Genomic DNA, 27,274 nt, shown 5'->3' on the forward strand with positions numbered 1-27,274 from the left:
CATTTTTTCATAGTGTCACTGCAGTAAATAGCAACACCATATAATTTATTGTTATTATTATTATTTTGTTCTCTTCTCTATGTTTTTTTCTCAAATTTTTTTCATCATTTTTTGTCTTTCATCAATGTTAGCTAGTATCACCCAATACCATAGAAACTTACAAAACATAAATTTTGCTTTTGTTTTGTAAACATACTTGTGTATTAATTTTTTTTAAGAAAAATAAACATAATAACATTTCATATTTATAATAAAAAAATTGACTTATAAAAATTACCAAATGTTACCTTACAAATATATAAAAAAAAAATTATCATTTTATCTTTTCACAATCCTATATTATTCTCAAATTTTAATTATCATTAAAAAAAAGTAAATATATCTCACCTTAATAATATAATTTTTCAAAATAAATATAAAAGTTAAAAAAATATCTAATCACATTACAATAAATTAAAATTAGATGATAGGGATTGAAAGATAAATAAATTATTTGAGAATAACAAACTAGTTAAATTTGTCATTTCTTACATCTAATTAAAATAGAATTTTACTTGAAGAAATAAATTATTTGAAAATAATAAATTTCTCAAATAATTTGTTATTTATTACATCTAAAATCTTTAGTTCTTTCATTCAAATTATTTTTATTAAATTAAATCTCAAAATTAATTCAAATAAGAAACATGGATATTCTTCTTAATTTCATTAATGGTTTATTTATTTATTTTTTTTAAAATTATAAAAGTTCAAAACTTAATAGTGTAAATAAAAAAAAATACAAAGTCAAGGAAATACAAAAAAGTTTGTGAGAAATAAAATGATAATTTAATATATATGTAAATTACAATTAAAGAGTATTAAGTGTAAAGGGTATTATGGTCATTTGCACAATCAAGTTAACACCATTTGGCTTAAATTAACGGGAGAGGGGGAATCTTGACAATGTCAGAAAAAATAAGAGAAATTTCTGTAATTATTAAAATTAAAGGGAGGTTCCTATAATTTTTAGAAACCTCAGGTGAGTGTAATTTACCCAATTATTTTTCATTTTGTGGTTTCAGGGAGCGCAAAGCAGATACTAAAGCTGAAATCTTTTATCCTAATTTTGATCAATTTGCCAGTACCCAATGAATTTGTTGATCTGATGACCCAATTTATCAAGGGCATTAGATTACAAGGGAAATATAAATGGGCGACAAAGATCCAACATGTTAGTCATGGCCACCCTTTAATTTTGTTCGACAAACAACTTGACAGTGAGTCGTGCTCTACTGGGAGCAAATTGCCCCTCTTGAATGAGGTGATGAAGAACGATGAAAATTGCAATGGGTGTGCACAAACCATTTCTGGTCCATTTTTTTTATTGTGCTGAATGTAACTTCTTTCTCCATGAGTGGTGTGCAGAGTTACCCAATGAACTGCGACACCCATGTCACCCAGAGCATCAACTTCTCTGGACCCCAAATTTTCATCAATGTAAATGTACATGCTGCAGATCAGATAGCAATATGTTTATTTTCCGCTGTATGACCTGCCCATACTTTATCGTCGATTGTAAGTGTGCATCCCTACCACACGTTATCAGACACAAAGCTCACAAGCACACCCTCGCTCTAAGGCAAACATGGTCTGGTAGATGCGGTGCTTCTAATGATGTTTTTCTTCGATTTGCATTTGTATGTGACCCTTGCAATCTGAATATTTGTGTTGGGTGTGCTGTTTTGCCGGGTACCGTTAGTCACAGATACGATAAACACCCATTCACGCTAACCTATTCCCCTCCTCCTCTCAAAGACCCGAACATGGATGAGGAGTACTATTGTGAGATTTGTGAGCGGGAAATAAATCCAAACTTATGGTTCTATCATTGTGTCATTTGTGATCAATCTCTTCATACACTCTGCAGCCGTCCTATTGATTGGATTCCAAATGTCAAGTATTGGGAGGCCATTGAATTCCATCACCATGCCCACATCCCCCTGGAGAATTGTGATATTCAATCACCATGCAGCCAATGTGGCGAATGTTTCCAAGACAATTCGCATATGTACTATAAATGTCCACTTTGTGTTTTTTTCCTCTACGGTTGTTCCTTCTCGAAAAAATAAAATTTGTAAAAACTGAAATTTGATGAAAATCTATTTGGAGATTTTCAAATCCTAATCGTGATAGTTTGGCGGTTCCTTGGCTGGGCTATTTTTTAAATTTAAATTTAATTTTTTTGTTGTTGATGGTCCAATTATCAACAGAGGAATGAAATAATGTCCGGTTACAAAATAAAGTGAATATACTTCAAATTCAATAATGTAATTTGTAGAGTTGATTGAGATTGCAAAATCATACACTCAAGTCAGATCATAATAAGGCCCCGTTTGGGGACTTACTTGTTTAGCCAAAAAGCCAAAAAGTTACCTTTTTAGCCAAAAAGCCAACAACTCATACCAAAAAGTTAAGATTCTCTTTTCTCTCTACTTTTTGCACATCTTTTCGTAATTAGCCAAAAAGTCATCCCAAACATATAAGTTTTTTTTACCTACTTTTTTAGCCAAATAGCCAAAAAGTTACTAAATTAGCCTGTTCCCAAACGAGGCCTAAGGATAAATTTAAACTGTTAAAAGTTAATCACTTAAAAATAATTTTTTTTGTGACGGTTTTTACATTTGTTGCTAAAAATTAACAATTAGTGACATTTTTTTGTCATGATTTTTATAAATTATCGCTAAAACTTACAATTATTAACATTTTTTATGACGAATTTTTTAGACTGTTGTTGGTTTCTGCTTCAGAAATCTATGGATATCTCTGTTTTTTTTTAATTTTTTATTAGTACTAAATTTTTTGTTTTGCTCAATTGTGTTTTTTTGGATAGGATCACTGATGATTGATAAAAACTGCGCTATCTATATGTAATTTCCTTAAAAGGGATTGAAGACAATTTTATTATTCTGAGATCCATTTTACCACACTATTAGTTTTTGTTTTTTTCTTTTCTTTTTTGGCTCATTAGTTTTAATGTTATGGAATCAATGGATTTATGTGAGCATCAGTGATGAGTAAACCTTTTGTTATCCTTGCACTTTGATTGCTAGTGAAGAAAACTATGGCGACTATTGACTCTGAGATGCTTTTTATTTTTTCTTGTTCTGTTTTCTCCTATATTCTCTATAGGTTTTGTTTTCTCTATAGGTACGTACCACTTCAAAATGTAATAGGTTTCGTATGATGCTTTCATTTGATGATATGAATCACTCCAATGGCCAAACTAACATTAAATAATACATTTGAAAACCTTCAAATGTATGTTTGTTGGAGTAAAACAATATACATTTGAACGGTTTCTGTAGTGTTATTGTTTGGGTAAAACCTTCACCAGACACAATATAGCTTTGCAAATTTAAAGTAAACATTATTTTGTACCCCCCGCTCAATGAGAAAATGTGTCAAAATCTACGATATCAAACCTTAACAATGAGTCAAAATCTACAGGATCACACCTATGGGACTTAAGGATTGATATAAAAAAATATTAAATAAAAGTAAAAAAAATAAGTAAATAAAAATGAAGTAGAAGAGCCAAATTCCTTGGTTTTATAAAAAAAATTTAGGGTATAAATTTGGATCAAGGTGTGGATGTGTCTTTTTTTTAGATGGTAAGGTGTGGATGCGTTTGAGATGACTTTAGTTTTCAGATTGTGTTTAATTTATGAATTTTTGGAGTAATTTGTAAAAACAAAAATAAATAAATAAAAATAGAAAAGGCAGATGTAATATAACTATTTTTTTTTTAATTTTCTTTTCAAATTTTTCTAAATTCATAAATCAAACACGAGGGTTTTAAACTTTAATGGTTCAAGACTAGTTACTACAGTCTACAAACTGTGATTTGATTATGATTTGGACAGAAATTTAAAAAATAAAGAAAAATGTGAATAAAATATAAATCTAACTTTTCACTTTTTAAAATTTTAATTTGAATTCATGATTCTCAAACATAATCTTAATGGAGTATTTTTTTTAGATGAGAATCTTAATTAGAGAGGTACGAAAAATCAAAAAAATCAATTAAATCGATTGAATCAGACAAAATTAGTTATATCTGATTTGTTTATTTAGCAAAATTTATGCGTTTTTAAATTTAATTTTTTTTTGTTCTCGGTTCGGTATTGGTTCAAGCACCTTGTGCACGGGACTAAATCGATATTAATCGCTTCAACATATAGTGTATTTATAATATATATATATACATAATCTAATAATATAATGATATTAATAAGTATAATAAATTATTAATCTTAATTAATTAACTTTATCATTTTTATAACTTAAATTTGTAAATTCTTATTATATATAATCTTAATTCTAATTCATTATTCTTGAAATTTTAGTATTTTTAAACTTTTTTTTTTGTTTTTATTTTTGTTAATTTAGGAATTGAAAAGTATTTATTAAATGGATGAATTGGATATATTTGAAATGGTAGACAAATAATTAATTTAATATTTTTTATATAAATTAATGATTGTATTTAAAAATGGTTCAAGTTTGAAAGATTTTAAACCGATTAAAATGCATCAAACCGAAGTATTTTAATCAATTCGATGCGATTTGATGAGAGAAACGGTCTATATCGGTATTCAAAATAATAAAACCGATATTATCGATTCATGTATGAGAGGGTTCAAGGATGTGGTCCAAAAATTCGAAGATCTTTGAAGAAAACTCGAATTCTCTAGAAATGATGAGAGGTATGTTGATGTTTCGAGATGTTTCAGTTAGTGCCGAGAAGGTGGGTAGCTTGTGATTAACAAGAATCATCGTGTACCCGTTCAATGCCCCTTAACACAGATTTGGACCAAGTCACTTTCCTCTACAGCCTCGTGATAGTCCACGGCTTTATCTTGGAACCTCTTCACATATTCAAGAATGTCTTCACCCTTTTATTGCTTTTCCTTACACAAGGTGAGTGTGGTCACTTTCTCGGCCACATGAAAGAATTTGGTGTGGAATTTGTTGACCGTCTCCTCCCAACTTCAGATAGAGTTTGGGGCCAAGTTAACGTACCAACTATATGCTCGGTCGGTGAGGGACTTGGAGAATTCTCTCAGTCGGAGGACATGATTTGAACCATGAATCCCCAAAGTCTCAATAAACCAAACAACATGTTCTCGAGCATTTCCTTGCTTGCCATCGAATTTGATGATCTTCAGCACCGTGTAACCCTCCGGATATGGATAACTCAACATCTCGATAGGGTATGGTGGCTTGACATCCAAATCGGGCAAAGAGGGTAAAGTCTTTTTGCCCCGTTCGAGATCGAACATGGCTTATGCATCGGCGACAGTGATAAATTGTTGAGAGAGAACTTCATGGTGGTATTCCCAGAACTTGGCTTGTAGACCCGAAGATCGAGCTTGGAGTGACTTGGCTATTTGGGTGTTGAGAATTCACCATCGGTGTAGGAACGTAGTGATATTGACCATTGGCATCTATGGATATGACATTCGGTGATAGAGCGTTGAATTGAGTTCCATAAACTCTGTTACATGCCATGGGTATGCCGGGTTAAGCTTGTAAAGCCGTTGTCAAAGCCAAAGGAGACCCGTTCAGTACATGAGTAGAATTTATAATCAGTGGAACAAAATTAGGCATGGATGAAGCACCATTTTGTAGAGAAATTTTTGTGAGCCTTCCTTGAACTTCCACAGCCGATAGAACACCATTTATCGCGCCGGAAAACTACTCAAACCACAGTTGGGCCATGGCTTAATCCTCCAGGTGCATGATTTTGCGCTCCATGGGCCACAGGTTGGCAATGACTTGTTCCTCCTAACACTTGATTTTGCACACCATTGTGAGCAACTTCGGGGAGAATTAGGAGTGGGTCTTGATGGTTTTGACCATTCCCAACATCATCATGAAATTGTTGATGCTTGCCATTGCCGACTTAACCTACATTTGTTGTTGGTGGTGCGAAATTCGAACCCATCACCAACATGGAGTGGATGAGATTTTGAAGGGTCGTGAGAATCTCTTGTTGAGTGTGTTAGAGTCCTTGAATGGCTTCAAGGATGAGAGGTGCGTCTTGAACTTGAATCCTCTCATTACCACCGTTAGAAGAGCCTTGTTGATGAACTTCTTCCTCTCTCATCATCTTCACTAGAGTTGTGTAGATTCCGGATCTTGTTGAGACTGTTAACCAATCCGCCTCCCGAGTGGAGTCGCCAAATGTATGAGAGGGTTCAAGAATGTGGTCTAAATATTCGAAGATCTTTGACGAAAACTCGAATTCTCTAGAAATGATGAGAGGCTTAGATTCTTCAACGGTTACAACTTGAAACACAATAGCAAAGAGATGATGGAGATAAGAGATTGGGTGAAGAAAAAGGCAAAGTAATTAAAGAGAGAATAATGGTAAGGCTCTCCCATAGATTTCCCACTTTGACTCTCAAGGTAGATAATTGAGAAGGGAAATTAATTCTTTCCCAAAAAATGTCTCTCCAAAATCCATCCCTGGTAAAGCTATGGGTGGGTGTTATTTATAGACACCTCATGATGTAGGATAGAGCCCATGTGCAAGGAACATGAAAAATATTCTTTCTAACCACCTTGTCCGAGGAGGTGACCTCTCCGAGGATGAGAAAAATCCCGAAGAGGATATTAACCTCTCGGTGAACCCCTTTTCTTAGCCACACCTAATCAATGATACCCAATCATCCCAAAGGGTCAGGGGTAGTCCAAGAGGACATCCTACAGCAGAAGGGTCAGGGGTAGTTCAAGAGAATGCCCTGCCGCAAATATTGTCGAGTCTCAAGAACCCCCTAGATCGTGCCACCTCGACCCAGGTATAGGCTAGTTTAACCGAAGTGTGAATTTATCTCCACTCACCATCCTCGAGATCGGGTCCTTTGTGCGGACTCCATTACGCCCATGGTTCTGGTGCGTAGATCCGAGAAAGCTCTGAGCCCGCAAGTGTTCTGGGACTCATTAATGGAATGGCTTCTACATTGCGTCCGAATCCGTTCGAAGCCAAGCGCTTCGGATCTCTAGGTTCGTAGATTCGAACCCTTTCGAGTCCGAGCTCAAATAGGTCTCTAGATTCGTGGTTCTGAACCCTTTCCAGACTAAGGCAATACCTCGGATAATGGATCTCCTCCGAGGGTTTCATCTCTTCTAAAAGCAATGGTTAACCTTCTGGAACACTCGTATGATCTGGACCTCCTCATAGTACCCAAATGTCTTCTCTCACTCCACTCTTGCAACCGAAGAAGAGCTGCAACCTTTCAAGCGATATCAGAACCGTTTTGCTACCTTGGATTATATCATGGAACTAGAAAGTGATGTTTTTGTTTACACATATGATGGGAACATGGCAAAGGTGGTGCAAGGGCACAGACGGTTTGAAGGATTTCGAAAGACCATAAACCCCGACAGGTACATTGTCTTTGGCTCTTTTCTATTGGTACTTTAACCATTAAATTGTAAGTTAGATTACTAATATTTGACATTTTTTCATTTTCAGAAAAAATTTTGTTAGATTGATTGATCATTTGGATGAAGGTGCTATGTCTTGGGAAGAATTTTCTTCAGAGGTTAAGAGGTTGCACTCGGATAGACTTGGAGCACCATATCTTAGACTGCCGAGAGAATCACCAAGGTTAGAGGAGAATTTTTATGCAAATCCTTTTCCTGGTTGTGTCTGTAATAGTTCTCAGGAGCAACTTGACCATAGACCAAATCTATCGGCTGCTTCACAAAGATAGTGTTTTAGTTTTAGTTAGAAATACAAATTTGGCCTCTCCTGTTAAGTATACAAAACCCCATGCTTTGAAGGTGGCCAATATGGGTTTTCAAAAGAAATTGCATTTTTCAAAATTCAGGATTGGTGATGGCAGCCAACAGGGCGGAGGAGAGTCTCGAGGTTAATTCGATTGTTCCAGAAGCAAGTTTTAGTTTTGATGTACAAAATAGATAAAGAACATACATGGGAAGAAGCAGAGAAGGTTATAGATCATTGATAATAATACACACAGGTCAGTTACAAAGCATAGTGAAACCCTCCATGTGAATGTGGAGTACTTCCAAGTTCATAATCTATGCATTATACTTTCTTCGAATGTCAAAATTAATTTGTTAAATAGGGCTTTCTCACAAAGTTGGATGTAATATTTGATTAAATATCATAATAGAAAGTTCTTCCACATTTGTCAAAATTATTTTCTTTTGTCATGATTTATACATTGCTCAAAATGTTGTTCAACATAAGAGATGGTTTGTCTAGTAAGAAATTGTGATGGTGGCTTTGAATCTTCCTTTTCCTCTCTTATACTTTCTTCATGTGCAAATGCAGCATTTGGGGTGTTTATAGATCAGGTTTAGTGACCATGTTGAGAAACAAACATGTTTGGTGTCTCAATATCGACTAATCCAACATCTTAGTTTTAGGTTTTTATATCCCAAATTTACTCCACTTCTTCTTTTTCTAGTATTTTGTGTGCATAACGTAGCGTAGGTTTCTAAAATGGTGTGCATAATGCAGCTAGACAACAAGAGTTCAGCTTCATTATATCCACGAGACAAATTGTTAAAAGCGACAAAATAACGAGCCCTTGAAACATTCATTCCATCTAAACCAAAAGCCAAGATGTTCAAAGTCATCCAACAACAAACAACTTTTTCTTGCACATACGCAAACTAAATTATAATGCATCGATGTCAAGAACAAAACAAAAGCAAAATAGATGACAAAGTATGCAACTAAATGAGGAAATCACTCAATCACAAACCCCCCAAAACACTAGAAAATCACTCAATGGGTAACAAGACTTCATTAGTCCTAAAAGCAGGCAAAGTCCAAGGAGGGTTGTACCTAGCCACCAAGAACTCCTCAATCACCATATACCGATCTCTCTCCAACCCTTTCATCAGCTCCTCCACCTTCTTCACCACCACCTCCTCCGTGGCCACGCCACCAAACTTTACCACCCCATACTTCCTCTCCCCCTTCTCCCTAATCATCACCCTCTCGTCCACCTTAGCGCCTCCTCCGTCTTCTTATACTTCTCCGGCAATACAAACTGTGAAAATCCTAAGTGATCCGTAATTAGATCAAGATTAAAATATTCCAATTCCCAATTATTCAAAACACACAATCTAAATCATCAAGCACTTACGAAAGTGATTTAGATTATTGTTTTTGAAATAAACAATAAATCGACACAAACGATTTTTATGTGGAAAAACCACAATTGAAGAACCTTCAACTGTAATCAAAAACCACGGGCGAAACGCCACTAATCAATCCACTACTGAACAAAGAAAGATTACAAAGATAACACACAAATTACCCAACTTAGTCAATTTGTCTTCAAACCTTCTGTAACTCTTTCACCATGCCTTCGTCTCAGAACTAATTAATCTGAAGTTGAATCCATAACTTCACTTGTCGAATCAATGACTACGTACAGAATCAAACTCCTTTGAAACTCCACGTTTGAATCTTCGGAATCCACCGAAAAATAACACTCTTGTATGTATTCAATCAAACTCCTTGATCTATGCTTGTCAATGCATGAGTTTAATACTCACTCAAATTATCAAGGAAAACTCACAAAAACACTCAAGAAGAAAACCTTAGAAAACCTCAAAGTAGATCTAGAAAAGTTAATCCTAATTTTGGAGTAAAACAACTACTTATAGAAATCCTAGATTTTGAAGCTCTCTCGAGCGAGAACCTTAACTTGCGTGATTTCCATAAGTGCCTTCGTTCGAGCCACGAAACCTTCGCTCGAGCGAACAATGAACTCTTTGAGGTTTTTATGTAGATGCAGTCCTTCGCTCGAGCCACCAATGCTTCGCTCGAGCTCACATTCATCTCTTTCAGGTTTTTGCCAAACGCAGTCCTTCGCTCGGGTGAGGACTCCTTCACTCGAGCGAGGAAGACAAAACAATAGGAAATTTTACAACTCAATTAACAAAGTTGTTCACGGGATTAACAAGAACAAGGGACCTAACAATCTCTCCCTTTGTCAATACCCGGACAAAACTTTCTAACAAAATTTCCTAAACAAACGAACAAACTAAACAAACCAACTAAAAACCAGAAAAAGAACAACTAGCAAACCAATCTTGAGGAACAACTAATCTGCTCCAAATAACCAATCTGCACAACATAAACTTGAAGAGAATTTGTTATGCAACGTAATAAACCATCAAGACATCATCATATAAACCATCAAAAAAAACTAATCCAGTGCTATCTGCAAAGACACATCATGAGTAGGAAAAAACATATATCCCAAAAGCATGTAAACATCATTAGAATGTGTATCCCATATACATCATATACATCACCAAAAAAAATAGACCCTGCCTGCAAAAACATATGAGTACCACAATATATATATCCCCCAAAACATAATACCACAAAGATATACCACAAAGATATATACCCCCCCAAATCGTAATACTCCCCCTTTTTGTTCGGGAGTGACCCAAAAACAGTCATATACACCATAAGACAGAAACCAAAAACTGTGCCAGAAAAGAGAAAAACTGTGCAAAAACAACCATAGTCCAAAAACTAGGAAGGAGGAGGTGGTGGATGTTGTATCTGAAGCATAGAGAGGATCTGAGCAAGCATGGTACTCTGCTGGTCAAGGCGGCCATCAAGAATATCGAGTCGGGCATCCAACTGATCAAGGCGACGAGTGACAGACTGCTCAAACATCTGCAGCTGGCTACAAAATGAGCGAGGCCGTATCTCAGGTAGATTAGGTACACCAGCAATGGCTGCCTCAAACTCCCCCTCCTCTGCAAAAGGATCATCATCACTTGCACTAGAACTCCCAACCCCCGACACACTCCCCCTCACATGGGCTTGACTTTGGGAAACTGTGAGCTTTGTGATGGGTTTTATAGGATGTGCAAACTCATCATCATCAAAAACAGGAATATCAAGAGAAGTGAGAAAACGAGTAAGCAAACACCTAAAAGAAAGCCCCAAAGACTTTCGACCCTCAAAGACCCCAATCATTTTGGAAACAATCATCTCTGAAAGATCAATGGGAAGTCTATGATGAATACAACACAACACATATCCTTGGTCCTGGGTAATGTGCGAGGAATGGGTAGTGACATACAAATTTGCACACACAATGATATTCATAAGATGGAATCTAGGAAGCAACTCATTTTACTGAATGAGTGCCCCGGCGAGCCAAGTCCGGTCAACACCACATAACTCAGATGCAATATGATCAAAATCGACACCTGACCGAGTAAGAAATGGAAATTCAAAATTACCAACTTCAAGGAGATCAAGAAAAACACGAAAAACATCACCAGTGATAACTAGAGACTTCGTCCTAACCCAAGAGGTAAAGGAGGCCGGAATTTCCTTTCGAATGGAATGGATGTTGCAATAAAATTGTCGGATAAGACTCAGATTTTGTGGCTCCGAAAAATGTAACATTTGATCACCGCCTAGAGTATCGAATAAAGACCGAATTGTAAGAACCTCAAAAGCACTAGGAAGTACATTTCTTTCTAAATGGACTTTCCGAGTGGCAAACGACTCCCTCAACAACTTAGACTTGTCTTTAGACTCGAATTTGTCAATATTGAAAAAAGGACAAGAAACAGTGGTTTTACGACGCTTGGATGATTCAGCCATGATTAGACAACTGTCACGACCCAAACCCGTCCCTATGGGTTTAGCATCGCAACCGGCCAGTAATCCGTGATTACCAAAGGCCTGTTTAACAGTAATGACAGTAATACAGAGTAAGGGGCTGGCGGAAGCCAAACAGTAAATAAAAAATGTCCAATGAGCTATGAAACCTAAATGCAAGAAGACTTTATACACAAGCCACATTGATAAACAAAACATATATACATCATATACACAAACACGATATCCAGGTTAGGGACCAAGTCCCTTACACATAACTGCACAGTCAAGACTTAAGTATGTATTACAGCAGAGACAGAAGGGTGAAACCGAGACACCCCCAAAAGCCTTAGCTTGAACGGACTCGGGACCTCGAGGTGAGGCATAAAGGTTGGCTTGACAAAACGAGAGCTTAACTTGACGCTCCTAGCTTCGGTTCGGTGCCTGGACACCTACATATAAATATAAACAGTGAGCTAAAGCCCAGTGAATAACATATGCGTAAAGGGGTTAAGAATGAATGTTCTTTCATTAATTAAAACAGTCATTTGCATCAGTAAATCAGTTATTCAATCAGTGGTTCATATTTCATGCCATGACGATTAATTAGAAACCATAGTAGTCATATGTGGTACATCCAATAGCAAAACAGTACAGTAGGTCTTAACAGACCGAACAGTCAGTTGATGGCTATCATAACAGTAACAGTAGTAGTTCCAAACATTGGAACCGACAGAGATCTCTATAACAGCAGCAGTAACGGTCCAGTAACAGTAAGTTGCTAAGGATGCCACGAATACGTTCACAAATAGGACAAACATTCATTCAGTAAACGATGCCATTTTAGAAAGCAGTATAATCAGTCGTTCAGAAATAGTTATAATTGAACATATCTTTACAACATTGTTACTCACAGAGTACTGGGCTATAGGCAAGCTAATGAGCATCCTCGGATGCCAACCCTACAGCTGCAGAACGAACACACACTAAGTTACACACTTGGGATTAATAACTTAGCCCCTAACTTGACTTGCTGTGGTTCTATAACATTATCCCCATACAGATGCCTTAAACATGGCCTAGGAATGCCTAGGATGGGATGAGGATATAAAAATTACACTTTAAAACACTTTTCAAAATTTGCTAAAAACAGGGGTCTCGCTCGCGCATGGCTTTCTACGCTCAAGCGAGCTTTCCAAAACAGAGGGGTCGCTCGAGCGTGGACTTCCTCGCTCGAGTGGTTTGTAAAAATGCAAAAAGTACTGGATGTTGAAAATCCCCGCTCGATGCTCGCTCGCTCGAGCGTAGGTCTCGTCGCTCGAGCGTGCGTTTGCGTGCGCAAAAAACTTGAGAGCTTGCAATCTACGCTCGAGCTAACATTCGTTCGCTCGAGCGGAGCTCTAAACAAAAGATGGTCACTCCAGCGTGGAAGCCAAAATCTGGAATTTCCAGATTTGCCTTCAAAGCTCAAACCAAGCATTCAACATATCAAAACTCAACCTTTTGGGCCAATTTTCTGGAAAACACTTGAAAACTCATACTACAACCTGTTTTTGAAGATCAATTTGTAAAATCAAGCCCAAAGGTAAGCCAATTGAACACAATTTCAAAAAAACCTTCATGAACAATGCAAGAACATCACATGCATGAGTTCCTATGAACTCTAATGCTCTAAAACATGATCAAATGCAAGATTTAGCTCAAAATCAAGGTGAATTCATGGACTACAACCAAAACATGGACATGCATGTAAGGATTTCATGAAGAACAACTTCAAAATACTAGAATACGTACATGCATGCATGAATTAACTCTTAATTCAACTCTTCAAATTAATTCTTAACTTTAAACTCCAAATTTCTATGAACTAAGCATGAAACAACTCAAGTTCATAATCAAGAGGGTGAATTCCCTACCTTAAGTCTTGAACTCCAAGTATGTTAGCTTAAATTTTGCAATCTTCTTCAATTCCTCTAATTTTCCTAGCTAAATTCTTGTTGAATCAATTTCCTCCTATCTCTCTCTCTCTCTCTCTCTCTCTCTCTCATGGTTTTTGGTCAAGAAGATGAACAAAAGTGGTGTATTCAATTTGTATAAGGCATAATAAGGGTGGGTTTTTGAGTCAATCCACTCAATGGCAAAAAGGTAATAAACCTTGGTTCAATTAATTTAACAATAATACCAATTTAATCATTCCAAATTGAATTTTAATTAAACCTATCATAAAATCACATAAATCCTAACTAGCACAAAGCACTGATCAATTTCTGATTCGGTCACCGATAAGACCTTCAATTCGCAGTTCGAAATTAAAACACGAACAGATCATTAGTAATCAAACAGATAGGAATGCATTTAAAGCAATACACTCATGCAAACAGATTAGGATTTCATTCTAATCAATTACTCATCATGCTTAGTCACAGATTAGCACTAATCAGAGGTGAGGGTCATCACAACAACCCAATAACAATAACAGAAAAACCCTGAAAACAAACAGAAGAAGTCAACAAAACACATTAGTTCAACATGGTTAGAAAAATAAGCATAAACCTGTAGCAAAATCTAAATGTTAAGAACAACAGACTAATGAGGAAATCACAGACACAGACAAAGCACCAAGAGAATAAGCAGAAAGCTATAGCAGTATATACTAAGACCACAATGTAAACACTAAAATGTTAAAACATGAATTAAACAAGAAAGAGTGACACACATAAACCACCCACAGAGAGTAGAATAATAGAACCCCCAAAACCAAACAACAGATCACATGCTCACAAGTTAATATATGTAGATAAAAAAAATCCCAATGTGAAATCCTAAATCAAAATCTCGAATTTTAAATCCTCACATAAAAAACAAGCAAAATGTTGAAAATGCCTAACTATAGAGACAAGAGATAGACACGAAATCAATATCAAATAACCAAAAGCAACAATTACAAACCCTAGATTATGACAGAGCATATTCACATTCACATATCAAACGAAGAAGTTAAAAAAAAAACAAAGAAGAAAAAAAAACTTACCAACGATGGAGAATGCACACAATGGAAAGGAAAATGCTTCAAAACTAATAGACAAACACCAGAAGAGGGCCACAGTGAAGACCACGAAAACCCTAGGGGAGAGAGAGGGGAATCACGAAGAAGGAGAGAAAACAAATGAACTGAAAAGACACAGCTTTAGAATTTGAACCGTGACAGTTCGCTTGAGCGAAGACTTTGTCGCTCGAGCGAAGACACTAATGCACAGGGGTTCGCTCGAGCCAAGAACTTGTTGCTCGAGCCAAAAACACACTCTCTTAGGTCTATCTTAGAAGTAGAAGCACGCTCGAGCGAGGACTTCTTCGCTCGAGCGAAGAAGAGAGAAAACAAAACCATTTTTTTTTTAAAAAAAAAATACAAAAAAAACAAGATACTCAATATCATGAAGTGAGACCTGGAACACAAGGAAATGATCACATTTGGCCAAAAAATTGATACTAAAATGAAATAATCCACACATCATGAATCTTGTAAACTTGCAATTTTGAAAAAAAAAAAAAAACACTGGAAATCATGAGCAAAACAGATAAAATATAATCAGTGATCATAAGCTACATGAGAATGTACAACTCAAAATCCAACATGAGATCTCACAAAATAAAGTGTGTGTGTGCAATCCATGAGAGTCCATTGAGCTAGAGTTAATCCTCGTAGGGATCGGATGGCTGGACCTCCGACAAGAGCAACTGAACATCACAGTGAAAAGTCAAACGTCTAGGAATCACGGGGTATTGGTTGAGTAAATGCGGAGGCTCCCCCTCAATCAATTAGTCCCTTTTTTTTATAGTTTTTTTTTTTCAGACTTTTTCTTTCTTGTGGGCACTCACTGGTGGTGTTCACGCTCAAGAGTATGGAAACCAAACCAGAGAAGAATGAAATCAATAATAATGGCCTGGTTGGTGCCTCTGAGGTAGCCTTTTCCTAATGCCCGGACTTCAAGGAACTGAGCGAGAAACCGTAGAAGTGAAAACAGATGGTAGATGGTTAAGAGACTCAACATCACCCATGATATACTAGTAACGGTCAATTCCACTGTAAAAGTACAAGAAACACTGTTAGTGATCCATAGAGAACTTTGATCACTTGTGCGGAAACCCCTGCAACAATTTATCTCAAGGATGTGTACAGAATGAGATCATGAGGTTAATGAGCATGGGCATTCAAAATGAGCTATGAACAAAGAACAATGAGATCTTGTAAGCAGCATGAGTAGTGTGCATATAAAGATGTATGCAAGTAAAACAGAAATCAATGACAATCAAATTATGGCAACCAAGCACACATAAAGCCAAACACCCACACCCACTCAAGGAACAAGTAACACTCTAGCGATCGAGCATGACACCCAAGGTCTTTCTAAGGAACTCAAACCGAAGAAGATCAAGGGATTTTGTAAAAATATCAGCTTTTTGATACTTAGTGGGTATATGTTCAAGAATAACAAGGCCCTCTTCCACTAACTCTCGAATAAAATGATGACGAATGTCAATGTGTTTGGTGCGAGAGTGTTGGACAGGATTTTTTGAAATGTTTATGGCACTTGTGTTATCACAGAAAAGAGTGAGAGTGTTCTGTTCTATCCCATAATCATGAAGCATTTGCTTCATTCACAGCATTTGTGCACAACAACTCCCTATAGCAATGTTCTCAGCCTCAGCAGTCGAAAGGGAGATGGCATTTTACTTTTTACTATGCCAAGAAACTAGATTATTCCCAAGGTAAAAACACCCCCCGTATGTACTTTTCCTATCATCAGCACACCCTGCCCAGTCGACATCAGAAAAACTAGTAATTTCAGTTGTAGTATCAGTAGAAAACCAAACCCCATACCCCAATGTCCCATTAACATATTTGATGATGCGTTTGACCGCAAGAAGGTGAGACTCTTTAGGACTGGCTTGGTAATGGGCACAAACACTGACACTGAAGGAAATATCTGGACGACTGGCTGTGAGATACAGAAGACTTCCTATCATACTCTTATAAAGAGTAGGATCTATATCTATACCAGAGGAGTCTTTGGAGAGGTGAAGACTGGTGCTCATGGGAGTGCGTGCATGTTTGGCAGACTCAAAACGAAACTTTGACACAAGATTTTTAGCATACTTAGTCTGAGAAACAAACATACTCGAAGGAGACTGTTTAGTTTGAAGACCCAAGAAATAAGACAACTCTCCCATCATGCTCATCTCAAACTCATGTGTCATGCAATCCGAAAAATATTTCACAAGATGTTCAGCAGTGGATCCAAACACAATATCATCAACATAAATCTGAGCAACAAGAATATGAGACTTAGTATGTTTCACAAATAGAGTCTTATCCACACTACCTCTTCGAAAATCATTATCAAGAAGAAAGGTAGTAAGTCTATCATACGAAGCCCGAGGGGCTTGTTTCAACCCATACAAAGCTTTGTCTAGCTTGTAAACATGATTAGGACATTTAGGGTCCTCAAACCCTTTTGGTTGCTCAACATAAGCCTCTTCTTTTAAGTACCCATTCAGAAAGGCACTTTTCACATCCATTTGAAACAATTTGAAACCAAGAAAACATGCAACACCAAGTAAAATAGATTCGAGACGTGCAACTGGGGCAAACGTCTCATCATAGTCAACACCTTCTTCTTGAGTGTAACCTTGAGCAACCAACCTAGCTTTATTCCTAACCACAGTACCACTCTCATCAGATTTATTTTTAAAGATCCACTTGGTACCTATAACATTCATGTCTCCAGGTCTGGGGGCTAGAGTCCAAACATTGTTACGTTCAAATTGACCTAATTCTTTATGCATAGCATTGACCTAACTATTATCTAGCAAGGTGTAGACGCGCCCCGAGGGCATTGCTACTACAGTTCGAACTCAAATGTCACGGTTCTTAATCTGATCTCATAATGTGCAGTGGGAGATTGATAAATCACCAAAGAGTCCAAATCTGGCAAATCATTTTGGAAAATTGATTTTTGTAAAGAAGTGCCAAACATGGACTGCTTTGCCAGATACAGAGTTGCTACCTAAATGTTTTATTTTGGGCAATTTAGGAAACCCTGACTCGTTGCCTAAGGCCACGTATCCGTCATCACCAAAGTTGCCTCGGCTCGGGAACTTGGGTACGATTGGGGAAGGTCATCTATGAGCACCCCCGCTCGCCCGATCGAAGATCAGCCTGTACTAAGCATGATATTTTGTTTTGAAAACATATGCATTCTTATTCCGGTTATTAGCTAGAATTACTATGTGATGCGCACAACACACAAGTATAGACTAGATCGCCTAAGTTGGAACAAAACATCTCATGTTTGTTTGTTTGAAAATGGTTTGAAGGTACTACTCGCAAGTAGGCTAAGACGTGGATTTGCCACCCTCAAGTGGGCTTAAAAAAACATGATTTTGCTACAATCAAGTGGGCTTAAAACTCGCATTTCAATTAATTGTTCCAATTCAAGTAATCTAACCTTCACCCACAAGCGTTCAGGCAGTTATATTATATAAGCAATTAGCCTCATGGCAAGCATGCGGTCATGTTAACACTCAAACTCATGCAAGATGCTAAAGCATAAAAGCTTACCTAGTACTCCGAGCCAAAACAATAGCTAGCTAGTAATCAATGCATGATCCTAGCTATGTTAAGATGCCTAATGCAACACATGCAAAATGCAGCTAGAATAGGCTCGACTATCTAAGAATGGCATGTGAAATACGACAACTCGATACACGTATTCAAGTTGGAATTGAAATGCTATGCGGTTAGTATGATGCGCTGAGCCCGGTGCATGCAATGCAAATGAATGATTCAAACATGCGAGCATAAGGATGCTAATTGAAACATGACCTAAAACTAACCATCAAAAGCTGGTAAATAAAAGGGAGAAAGACGTGGGGTTGGAAGACATGCACACACTCACGCACACTTATTACAAAATTCGCCCTCTCGACGGAGGGTCCGAATAAATAATACAAACCGAATAAATAATCAACTACCCTAGCTAATTAAATATTACAAAACCCTTAACTAATTTAAACAAATTAACTAAGCTATGAAACTAAAGAGGCCGCCGCAGCTTCGCCTCGGAATGATTGAATGATGCATGCTCGATCGCCTCGCTCGGAAACCCGTTACCACGCCACATGTTGCCTTTGTTTGCACTGTTCTGTACCTTTGAAAACTGCACAAGTCCCAAGGATGCTTCCGAACCACTCCTTGAACACTGTGAGATGTCACCGACCAAGATATAGGAACATCGGCCATGTGGAATTGGTTACCGACCATATGTGAGGATCTCGGCCAACAATGTTTAGTCGATCGGCACTGAAGATGGCCGGCCAGCCATATCTTCCTGCAGAATGCTGTTTTGCTACAGCAGAGGACAAACAGAGCATGGCAATACATTTGCAAGACAATGTCTGCACCACCACCCCCCCTATCATGTTATGAGCTCAAGGGAGTATGGTTCTCGACTCTCGGACAGCCAATCACGCATTCCAATGCATGGTGGCCAAAGGAGCCAAGTGTGCAATTTAATGTCAAATGAAATGCACAAAAACACATAAGGAGCCCTAACCTCTATCATGGTTGATCGAGAGGCAAGGGATGCATGCTTAATGCTATGCAACCTAGGTATGCAAGCAAGCTAATGCAACATGAGCATGCAAACAAGCAATGTGCAATATGCATACAACCTAAACAAATAAGCATGCAAGGCATGTAACAACAATGCCAATGGCAAACATGCAACAACATATGAGGCAAACATGTGACAACATATAAAGGGACAAGTATACAACAAGCATGCAACAACATACAAGGTACTAAATACGCAACAAGCATGCAACAACATGCCAGGCAAGCATGCAACAACATGCAAAGGATGGGCTTAAACCAAAATGGACAGCTCTCAAATAGGCCCAAATCAGTGGCCAAAGTGATGAAACAAAGGCATGAAATACACATACAAACATGCATGCTAATTAGCCTAAAGACTAAGGCATAAAAGGGCAACTCTTAAGCACACTTAAAAGGGACAAGTATGGACATGTGACAAACATGTTAAGCTCTGAAATCATGCGAAGGATGATGCCAAATCAACCAAACTACACAAGTAAAGCATGCAAGAAAGCCCAAAGCTTGAGGCTAGCCAAGGGACTCAAACCATGGCCACACAAAGCAAGCCCCAAAGGGCCAAGGGGACCTAAAATAGTCCCAAGGTAGGTCTAAACAAGACCAAAAACAAGCTCGAAACTAGTCAACACAAGCTAGAACACAACGCCAAAAACAAAAGGCATGCAAGGCTACCAAAGGGGTGTTACACTACACCTATCAAAACCAAACATGGTATGATTTAAGCAACCAAAATCAAAGTTATGGCATGTTAGAATAAGACCAAAAACACATTGAAATGTCATCCTAATGACCTAAGCATGGTGGCATGCACAATGGTCCATTCATGAGGCATAAGACATCAACTCTTTAAAACATTAAAGGAGTGATAAATGCAAGTATATAAGCATACTATGTGGGCTAAAATAACATAACAAGTGATACCAAATCACTGATATGAACCAAGTAATGCATGCTGGAAGATTCAATACACAAAGCTTACAAGCTAGATTGAACCAAAGCTATACAAGGCAAGTCATGGATGACCAATACAACTAAAATTAGATCTTAAACATGATAAAATATGAACAAAATCTTCTTTAAGCTAAGCCAAAACATGCAAGAATGGTAGTCTAAACACAAGATGCATGTTAAGGCAAATAAGGGGATTACAAGGCAATTACATGGTGCATGCAAGAGACCACTAAACCAACTTGAAACAAAGGTATATTATGGAAAAACAAAGCCTAATACACACTGAAATAAAGCTAAAACAAACTAAGCATACAAGCCACCAACATAAGCCATTTATGCAAGCATTCAAGACAACAAGGAAAGGGGATGACCCTCTCCTATTTAAGACCTCAAAACCACCTCTCCACCAGTGAAAATCCTCTAGATTTCAGTGGTAGAGAGGCTATGCAAAGCTTAAAGCAAGGGCCAAAAGAGATGGCCTAAAACAAGGCCTAACAAGGCCTTGGAGGGGGTAAACAACCCCAAACCTCAAAATGACCTTAAACAAAGTTCTAAGGCAAGTAAAAATAGAACTTTTATCAGTTAATAGCTAAGCTTAAAACAATAAGTAAGAAGGGCTAAAAGCTTAAGCAAGAATGGGGCATCTAAAGCAAGAATGCTCACCCTTGAAGAACACCTCCAAGAACACAACACCTCTAAAAACACAACACCAGCACCTTTTTCTGATCAAAATCAGTCCAAGAACTCTGAAACTAACTCCCTAGTACCTCAGCAACAAAGGGATAGTGTAATTCTAGGTGTTTGTGTGCGATAGTGTGAACAAAACACCCTTTTGAGCACAAATACACAAACAAATGTAGAGAGAGATGAAATATAGAGATAGATAGATATAGAACTCCTATATCAATTTTTCAGAACCTCTGAGAAGGGAGGAGGGCCTCCCCTCTTATAGAAATCCAAATTGCAAAGCTTCTTAGAGAAGCTAAGCAAAGGGGAAATCCCTCCATACACGTGTATGGAGGGGGATAATTGTGGATGCCAGCTGTGCCAGCTGGCACAAAATATCTGCATAAAGCAGATGAACAGGGTTCAGCCATAAAATATGGCCGATCGACCAACAAAAGGGCCGGCCGACCAAAAATAGTGCCGATTGGCCAATACTTTTGGCCGATAGAAAGAAAACAAGGCCGATGGCTTTAAGCCTTGGCCGGTGGATTGAGGGGATAGGAAACAAGTCACCCTCTTCCCTCAGAAGCAAAAACACAAGTGTTTGGTCCACAACCAAGCACAAAACAAACAAGTTGAGAGATCCTAAGGCAAGGCGCGCGACCGAGACCTCCGAGAACTCAAAACGAACACGAGCATGGATGATCATTGAGTGTTCAAACGATGACGTCCAAGGCTTGAGGACGGTCAAAAATGGGGTGTCTACACAAGGCCTCTTTAAAATTCTTAGGTTCAATTAATGAAACATAACACATATGTGATACCTCATCCCAAATCTGTCTTCAGGTTTTCATTCGATCTGATACACTTCCAATCACCTGTTGAGCTGGATGATTCAGTTTCACCCTAGCTGATGGTTTGAACTCAGGACTTGCGGTGACAAAGGCATCAGGAGTGATGTCCCTCTGAACACTCTTTGGACTTGAACTTTCTTATGAGGATGGTGCTTTAACAACTTCTTGTGTTTGGACTTCAGCTTCTCTTTGACTTTGTGGTGCTGTATCCAGGATTGGAGACTCACCATTGTCATCCTCATTTGTTGCTAGAGTAGGGGGACCTGTGTCATCTATAACCACATTGATTGATTCCATTAAAGAAGAAGTTCGCAGGTTACAAACTCGAAAAGCCCTACTGGTGGTTGAATACCCTAGAAAAATACCTTCATCACTTCGGGAGTCAAATTTGCCCAAAGGCTCTCTATCTTTGAAGATGTAACACTTACTCCCAAAAGTTTTGAAGTATTTTACATTAGGTTTCAAACCCTTCCATAATTCATATGGAGTTTGTAAAGTGTCGGGCCTTAAATACACGCGATTTATAACATAAACAGCAGTATTTAGGCTTTAGCCCAAAACTTTAGAGGAAGTTTCTTACTAAGGAGCATGACCCTAGCCATTTCTTGAACAACTCTGTTCTTCCTCTCAACCACTCCATTTTGTTGTGGTGTAATAGGTGCAGAAAATTCATACTTGATTCCATGCATATCACAAAAGTCTGAAAACGAACTGTTTTCAAATTCACGACCATGATCAGTTCGGATTCTTATGATACGCCCAATGGAAACACCTTGTTCATTTTGGATTTTAAGGACTAAGGCCTGGAAAGTATCAAACGTATCAGATCTTTTCCTTAAAAAATTTATCCACGAAAATCGAGTAAAATCATCAACAGTTAAAAAAATATATCTTTTACCTCCAATGCTTTTAGTGCGAGTAGGACCCATTAAATCCATGTGAACCAATTCAAGAGGACGTTTGGTTGTAAAGTTGTTCACTTTTTTGTGAGGAGCACGGGTTTGTTTCCCAAGGGTACATGGTCCACACACATGATTCAGATTCTTACCCAATTTGGGTACTCCTCTCACAAGTTCTTTGTTGGCTATCTTAGTTAGGTCTTTGAAATTCATGTGACCTAATCTTTGATGCCACAAATCAATGTTACTTATGATGGCTGAGTGACAAGTGAGATCATTAGTAGTAACAATCCCATAACAGTTATCAGATGTGCGAACTCCATGCAAGATAGTATTTCCTTTTTTATCCAAAATTTCACATTTATTTTTTGAAAACAATACTTCATGATGGGAATCACACATTTGACTAATGCTCAAAAGATTCGCTTTAAGACCATCAATAAGTAAGTCATTTTCAAGTTTGTGAAGACCAGCAACACTTATACAGCCCTTACCAATGACTCTAGAAGTGCCGCCATCTCCAAAGGTAACAATTACTCCTTTATATTTTTCAAGGGAGGTGAAGTAGGATTTGTTACCGGACATGTGACGAGAGCACCCACTATCAAGATACCACGTGTGAGTCACGTGCTTTGAGAGCAGTGTGAACAACTAAACAAGTCAAATCATCTTTTCTCACCCAAATCTTTTTGGTCTTAACAAAATCAGGTCTAGTGGTCTTGGTAAATGTCTTGGCGTTGTAAATACCCTCATAAATCTTGGTATTCTGCCTAGACATGTAAGGTTGTCTCCTAACCCAAAAAGTATTCGAAGTTCTACCCTTTTGAGACACTTTACCAAACAATTCAAAGCAATAAGGACGAATGTGGCCATACCTACCACGATGATGACAAATAAAAACAGGGTTTACCTCCATTTTGTTGATCTTACCAACTTTAGGTAGATGAAGAGAGGAATCACCCTGGTCTGCCTTCAACTTTCCCTTTTCTTGAGTCTTCAGGTCATGTGAAGTAGAGGCCTGTCCCTTCTGAGCTGTCGCACTATAGCCTAGCCCACTTTTGTCACAATCCATTTGTTGAGACCCGAGGATGTCTTCTAGAGATTTGGAACCTTTGTTCCACATGGCAATTGTGGCTCTAGCAATACGGAGTTCTTCATCTTTCTGACAGACTATCTCTTCCAATGTAGCTTGTGACATCTCAAGGCTTTCAAACTTCTCTTCATATGTGGAATACACTTTCAGAAGTTCATTTCTTTCAGTTTCACAGGATAGAAGTTTTCCACATAAGTCTTGCCTGTCACTTGAGATCTTGATGACATTCTATTTTGCTGCTACAAGTTCTCTTTTTAGCTTGACATTCTCACTTTCACATGCTTTGAGCTTGAGAGAGAGTTTGTCGTTGATTTTGGACAAAATCAGAGATTCCTCATAAAGTTTTTCGTAAGCTTGTTGTAGTTCACCACCATTAGTCTTATCAATGTCTTCAGATGTTTCATCATCCTCTTTTTGTTCTTCATTCTCCTTGACCTCATCCAATCTAGCAACTAAGGTAGGAAAGTTGTTGGATGGTGGTGAAGGTGAATCTCCTCTTTCATGGAATTGGCTCAGAATTTTCCATGCATCTTTAGCCTTTGTGTAGTGAGTAACCCGTTACTGTTCTTCATCAGAGATTGCTCCACGAATAGTAATTAGGGCTCTCTGATTGCTCGGATTGTGAGCACTTTCTGTATCTTCTTCAATGGCTTGCCAGACTTCTGGGTCAAAAGCTCTCAGAAACACCCTCATTCTGATCTTCCAATACAGGTAGTTACTCCCATCAAAGGTGGGAGCATGATGCAGGTTCTGACCACGAGCTAGTTCCGCTGGCTTTGGAAGAGGTTAAGTGAAAGTGGACCAAAATGCCATGAAAGCACTATTCCCATCTTCACCAGAATCAGGTTCTTCGGGTTCTTGCTCCGACCCGCTTTCATCATCCTAAGTCACAGTGTAGACTTTCTTTCGATTCTTTTTCGAAGGGCATTCAAGGGCAATATGGCCAAACCCTTGACATTCATAGCACTTGACCCCTTGCCCCTTTACAATCTTCTTTTCAGTTTTTGGAGCAAGTTTTGGTGGAAAAGTTTTGGCTTTTTCATTACTCTTGTCTTTTGAAATAGGGTCTCTAAAATTAGGCTTCTTTTTCTTCAAATTTTTTTTAAACTGTTTAGTAAACATAGCCATCATCTTAGACTCTAAATCAAATTCAGTCTCCGGAGTTTTTGCAGTCTCATGAGCACTAGTGAAAGCTACACTATCTTTTTGTTTTTTCTTTGAAATCTGGTGGGCTTCATAAGTCTGCAAGTTTCCAACCAACTGATCAAGCTTGAGGGTGTTAACATTCTGAGCCTCCTCAATGGCTGTCACTTTTGATTGGAACCTCTCGGGTAAAGACCTCAAAATTTTCCAACAACTTTAGCTTCAGGGATTTTTTCACCGAGTGTGAAACAAGAATTCACGATATCACTAAGTTTTGCATAGAAATCATCAAACGTCTCATCATCGCGCATAAAAAGGGTTTCAAAGGCGGAGGTGAGATGTTGAAGTTTTGACCTTTTGACCAAAGTAGTACCTTCCTGAATCGTTTCAAGAATGTCCCAAGCCTCTTTTACTACCTCACACATGCAGATATGATGAAACTCTTCAGGTGTGACGAAGCAAAACAGGGAATTGAGAGCCTTACTGTTCCAACTCGAGTTTTGGTAATCAGTTGTGTCCTATTTATCAAGGGGCTTAGGAATATCAACACCATCAATGGTGGCAATAGGTTCACTCCAACCATAGATCACGCAGTGCCAAACTTTCTCATCGATGAATTTTAAAAATGCTCTCATACGAGCTTTCCAATAAGAATAGTTTGTACCATCGAGTAAAGAAGGTCTATGGGTCGAGTTACCTTCACGAATAGAATCCATATCACTAGTCACACAAAATCACACTCTTATAGTTTTGATAAAAACAAATAGTGACCTGCTCTGACACCAATTGAAAATCCTAAATGGTTCGTGATTAAATCAAGATTAAAATATTCCAATACCCAATTATTCAAAACACACAATCTAAATCATCAAGCACTTACGAAAGTGATTTAGATTGTTGTTTTTGAAATAAACAATAAATCGACACAAACGATTTTTATGTGGAAAAACCACAATTGAAAAACCTTCAACTGTAATAAAAAATCACGGGCGAAACGCCACTAATCAATCCACTACTGAACAAAGAAAGATTACAAAGATAACACACAAATTACCCAACTTAGTCAATTTGTCTTCAAACCTTCTGTAACTTTTTTACCATGCCTTCGTCTCGGAACTGATTAATCTGAAGTTGAATCCACAACTTCACTTGTCGAATCAACGACTACGTACAGAATCAAACTCCTTTGAAACTCCACGTTTGAATCTTCGGAATCCACTGAAGAACAACACTCTTGTATGTATTCAATCAAACTCCTTGATCTATGCTTGTCAATGCATGAGTTTAATACTCACTCAAATTATCAAGGAAAACTCACAAAAACACTCCAGAAGAAAACCTTAGAAAACCTTAAAGTAGATCTAGAAAAGTTAATCCTAGTTTTGGAGTAAAACAACTACTTATAGAAATCCTGGATTTTGAAGCTCGCTCGAGCAAGAACCTTAACTTGCGTGATTTCCATAAGTGCCTTTGCTCGAGCCACGAAACCTTCGCTCGAGCGAACAATGAACTCTTTCAGGTTTTTATGCAGATGCAGTCCTTCGCTCGAGCGCACATTCATCTCTTTCAGGTTTTTTCCAGGCCCAGTCCTTCACTCGAGCGAGGAAGACAAAATAGTAAGGAAATTTTACAACTCAATTAACAAAGTTGTTCGTGAGATTGACAAGAACAACAGACCTAACAAACTGCATAGTCATCATTTTGTTTTCTTTATCCTCCACTTCCTTCGTCACCACCGGAGCTGTCATCGAAATCTGCTCCGACGACGATTGGGTTATCACCGGAGCTGTCATTGTGATCTTCTTTGGCGTGGAATTCTGTGGATTTCCAATAGCATTGATGTAATTGGCGAGGATCATAAAACCGCCGTCTTTGTTGCCTTTGAAGTGGGTTGGATCGTATGTGACCTCGACGATCACTGAGGGAGAGTATTTACGGATCTCGTAGTTGTCGGTGGATTTGATGAGTTCGAATTTGGGGGTTTCGACACCGATTTTTTCGAAAACTAAGCCCATTTTTGAGGAATTTGGATGTTTTGAGAGATGGGTTTTGTGATTAAGGATTGGATTTTGGTTTGTGAGCTATGAATTGTGGTGGGTTTTGTAGAGGAGAGTGGATAAGTTGTGTTTGGATTTGGTGTGAAACTTTTTTCGAATTGCAGAAGTGGAACTGAGAAAGAAGAATACATACTTGGGTGAAGGGTTTCGATGTGTGGCGGGAAATAAGGGATCGATATGTGGACTTCATTTTCCCACGGTTCACTCAATAGCATTTCCTAGTTTAATTTGTGAAGGAAAAAAAATAATATTTATAACTATTTCCTAG

The 27,274-nt window shown here is 37.9% G+C and overlaps 2 non-coding genes and 1 pseudogene across 2 annotated transcripts; 2 read left to right on the top strand and 1 right to left on the bottom strand.

The window, feature by feature from the left end:
- Positions 1-2,869: 2,869 nt before the first annotated feature.
- On the top strand, positions 2,870-2,960 carry LOC114258377 (small nucleolar RNA snoR27). The gene has a single exon (XR_003627950.2). It is a non-coding gene; the product is annotated as a small nucleolar RNA snoR27 (small nucleolar RNA).
- Positions 2,961-3,040: 80 nt separating this feature from the next.
- On the top strand, positions 3,041-3,130 carry LOC114258374 (small nucleolar RNA snoR26). The gene has a single exon (XR_003627948.2). It is a non-coding gene; the product is annotated as a small nucleolar RNA snoR26 (small nucleolar RNA).
- Positions 3,131-8,137: 5,007 nt separating this feature from the next.
- Positions 8,138-27,246, bottom strand: LOC114258365 (heme-binding-like protein At3g10130, chloroplastic; annotated as a pseudogene).
- Between the last annotated feature and the right edge of the window lie 28 nt (positions 27,247-27,274).

Source organism: Camellia sinensis, chromosome 2, assembly GCF_055761805.1.
Source record: "Camellia sinensis isolate YWXY chromosome 2, ASM5576180v1, whole genome shotgun sequence".
NCBI lineage: Eukaryota > Viridiplantae > Streptophyta > Magnoliopsida > Ericales > Theaceae > Camellia > Camellia sinensis.